The following is a 3881-nucleotide window of genomic DNA, read 5'->3' as shown; positions in this document are numbered from 1 at the left end:
TTGTTAACAGAATCAGATCCCCTGCCCCTTAAAAACTAAGTATACATTAATCGATTCGTGTGCCCAGTTTAGCTATGGCATGCTTCATGCGTAGACCAAAACAGATGGAACTAAAATATAGGAGTAGAAAATATGTAAAAGAGTTTGTCGATGATTTTTGAAGGGAAGTTGTTGTTTAAGAGAATAATAATTTTTGTAGTTGTTTAATTGAATAAGATTTTTGGCTGTGTTTAGTTTTTGATGGTAAGGATGTTGGTAGTGATTATTTAAAAGTCTTCCTGAGTAAGTTGATTTTGTGTACCAATCGGTGGATATAGTATTATTGGCGATTTTTATCATGAGGAGGTCAAGAAATGGTACCGAATTGTTTGTTTCTGATTCAACTGTAACATAAGCGAGGATGGTGGGAATTGAAGGCAAATAAGATATCGGTGATTTTATTGGCATTCAGTATTAAAAGAAGGTCGTCAACATATTTTTTAATAAAAATGATGTCATTAGTGAACTGTGGGGTAACGGAGTTTAGTAAATCGTTAAGTACGATACTGGAAACATCGGGGGCTAAAGGATTACTCATAGCTAGGCCTGAAATTTGTTTAAATAATTGACCCTGGAATGTGAGGTAGCCGGATTCACTACAAAGTTGGAGAGACTTGAGGTAAGAAGGAAGGTCTACGGAAGTAAGTGGTTCAATGGTGGACCAGTTGGATTCTACTAAAATTTGGACTTTATCTATGGGGATATTGGTAAATAAACTTTCAACGTCAAAGGAAGTGAGAATGTAGTGGTCTGGAATGGTGTGGTCTAATAATTGATCGTGGAGGTGAAAAGAGTTGTGAATGTCATATGGATTGTCATGGCTAAGAGCTTATAAAGACGGCAGTAGGTATTTACTAAGTTTGGAAATATTGGGGGATAAGTTGAATCAGGTCAAGAAAATTGGGTCCTTAATATCTCATCTACTGATATTCATCAATTCAGCGATCAATTATTAGACCTCACCATTCCAGACCACTACATTCTCACTTCCTTTGATGTTGAAAGTTTGTTATAAATCACCGATATCTTATTTGCCTTCAATTCTCACCATCCTCCCTTATGTTACAATTGAATCAGAAACAAACAATTCTCTACCATTTCTTGACCTCCTCATCACAAAAAAACGCAATAATACTATATCCACCGATTGGTACACAAAACCAACTTACTCAGGAAGACTTTTAAATTATCACTCCCAACATCCTTACCATCAAAAACTAAACACAGCCAAAAATCTTATTCATCGAGGTTTTTCACTCTCTGATTCCCAATTTCATGAAAATAACTATCTCCGTATTAAACAAATTCTCTTAAACAACAACTTCCCTCCAAAAATCATCGACAAACTCTTTTACAATTATAAAAACCGTACCCCATCTACACAAAATTCTCTGAAATCTTTTTCCATCCCCCTATACAGATCATTACCTTACATCCCCTTTCTTACAGACAACATTCAAAAACAATAGCGTTCCTCCATACCTAACCTAAGTCTAGCCCTCAAAGCCTTTCATTTACACCAATCTTAAAGATCCAATTCCATCTCAATACCGTTCCCAGGTTGTGTACCGTATCTCTTGTTCCACATCTAATTGCAATGCATCCTACATTGGCGAAACAAAAAATTTACTTAAAGACCGCATAACCCAGCACAAATATTCCGTCTCTTCCCCTAACTTCATGGCTTCTAAATTATCTGAACATAGCTTAACACTCAAACAGACTTTTGATTTTGACAATACCACCATACTAGCCTTTGTCCCTAACCACGACAAACGATTACTATCCGAAAGCATTTTTATACAATTAGAAGCTTCCCCAGTCAATTACAAAACCTATCCCTAGCCTATTCCCAAATAGTTAATTTATTAAAGCACCCATCATTTATTTTATTTTATCAATCATTATCCATTTTCAATTTTATTCAATTTGTTTAGAAAAATATTTATTTCTCTCATTAATTTGTATTCATAATTTTTTTGACTTTTGGGCTCCGGTGTGACTCCGGTGTGACTTTGAGCTTTGGGCTATTTTTACATATCACTGGTTTTATATTTTTCTTTTAAACTATAACTTGACTTTTTTATCATAGGTATTTCATATCAACTGTTGTGTCATAACAGTCTTTCTTGACAGTTACGTTTCTAGCGAACCCTTTGTCTAGTAGCTCTCTCTAGTGGACTTTTCAAAAAACTCATACATCAATCAGTTGCAAACCTACCTTCTACGCCATGGCGTGAGTCTCCTTTCTCGTTCTCATATTTGTTACATTATTTTTTTCCCATTCTTCATATTCTACCTCTTTCCTATTGTATATATATATTTTTAAGTATAGGTTTATAAGTTAATACTCACACTGTAATTCAAATATAAGCCACTCACTATTTTTCATTGTCTGTCATATTGTTCAATTTGTAGATTCAATTTATTTATTTATTTTTTCAGTTTTTTAGACTCTGCTTGCATATCTTATATTATACATATCTTCTTACCTACATGATATTATATTTCATCTGTCACTGTTTTCAATCTACTACCATCTAATTCCACGACTATCAATCAATTAAAATTTTTTTTACTATTCAATTATCAGTTATCAATTTTTTCTCATTTATGATTCAATTCAATATTTTGTATAATTCTAAATTTGTTTGTAAACTATTCCTTTTCAGTTGTATGTTTCTCTAAATGTTGTTGTTATCGCTTTTGTTGTATAGCCCTGATGAAGACCTGAAACTCAGGTCGAAGCGTCGGTATAAAATAAATAAATATGGTTTTGTTTATTTATGTTGATCTTTGCTGACCGCGCCTCCCCCCAACAAACTTCTCCAATTGTTAAGAATTAGATTTGCTTATTCAATTGGTTTTTAAAGGATTGTAAGGAGATAGGAAAAAAATCTTTTATGAATAATATAGTTACGGGAACTAATGCCTTTCTGGGAGAATAGCCAACAAGAAAAAGGCACAGAAAGATGATATATTTATTGCATAAGCACTACATGATCCTCAGCACCAAAGATGTTGCAAGAACAGCAGTCGTACTCAAAAAGGGCAGCATATGGTATCGTTGAATTTTTTTGAAAATGTAATTCCAAGCTCGTTGCAACATATAAATATGATCAAATGTATATAAATATGATCAAATGTATATGATCAAGTGAAGGAAAAACAATGTTTCATGTGCCATAAATACCTATAGTCAGTTCGAAAATTTCCGGTTGCACAAAATCGCACTAATTTTTCTGTGAATAAATAGTAAGTAAAATTATTACTAATAAATTGAACAAGAGAATAATTTATAAAGATAATGTAACTGTTGTACTTACACTTTGCCGTGATCACAGCAAAAACTATCGTAAACACAGCAGTCATATTCCATTGGGCAGCAAAGAGTATAATTGCATCTTCTCATAGTGTTATAAAAACCTCCATATGCTGAAAGATATTAAGAGGTAGTCATCTCTACCGATAAGAACCGGTAAATATCCCTTAAGATTACTTTATTTCTTACCCAAATATATGTTGACGACTGAAATCTAATTGATGCTAAAGAGATAAAATAAAAGTACTCATGATATCAATAACATTCACACAAAACAACTGTTAATTATGAGAAATACTCCCAAAACAACTGTTAATTATGAGAAATACTCCCAAAACAACTGTTAATTATGAGAAATACTCCCAAAACAACCGTTAATTATGAGAAATACTCACAAAACTTTTTGAGAGGCCTTGGTGCAATAGATGATTGGGGAAAGGAGAAGAATCTAAAATTTCCCAACTTTCTGGAGGTTCAGGAAGTGTTCCCCAGATTTTGCCCTTTTCCAAAACTTTGAAAC

The 3881-nt window shown here is 33.2% G+C and overlaps 2 long non-coding RNA genes across 8 annotated transcripts in view; both read right to left on the bottom strand.

Moving 5' to 3' along the window:
- LOC106685411 (uncharacterized) overlaps positions 1 to 3881 on the bottom strand; it is a 23197-nt gene continuing 19316 nt past the window's right edge. For all 7 annotated transcript variants that reach the window (XR_001343839.2, XR_001343843.2, XR_001343844.2 and 4 more), the window contains exon 5: positions 1 to 110. This is a non-coding gene — a long non-coding RNA (uncharacterized lncRNA). The remainder of the gene's footprint in view (positions 111 to 3881) is intronic.
- Positions 3007 to 3881, bottom strand: part of LOC136795012 (uncharacterized) — a 3412-nt gene continuing 2537 nt past the window's right edge. The window contains exons 2-3 of the long non-coding RNA XR_001343848.2: positions 3366 to 3474; positions 3007 to 3281 (exon numbers count right to left, since the gene is read on the bottom strand). This is a non-coding gene — a long non-coding RNA (uncharacterized lncRNA). The remainder of the gene's footprint in view (positions 3282 to 3365; positions 3475 to 3881) is intronic.

The sequence above is a fragment of the Halyomorpha halys genome, unplaced genomic scaffold, assembly GCF_000696795.3.
Source record: "Halyomorpha halys isolate HHAL.00 unplaced genomic scaffold, Hhal_1.1 Scaffold691.1, whole genome shotgun sequence".
Taxonomy (NCBI): domain Eukaryota; kingdom Metazoa; phylum Arthropoda; class Insecta; order Hemiptera; family Pentatomidae; genus Halyomorpha; species Halyomorpha halys.
The sequence above is the reverse complement of the archived record's forward strand: the minus strand, read 5'-3'. Positions and strand labels throughout refer to the sequence as shown.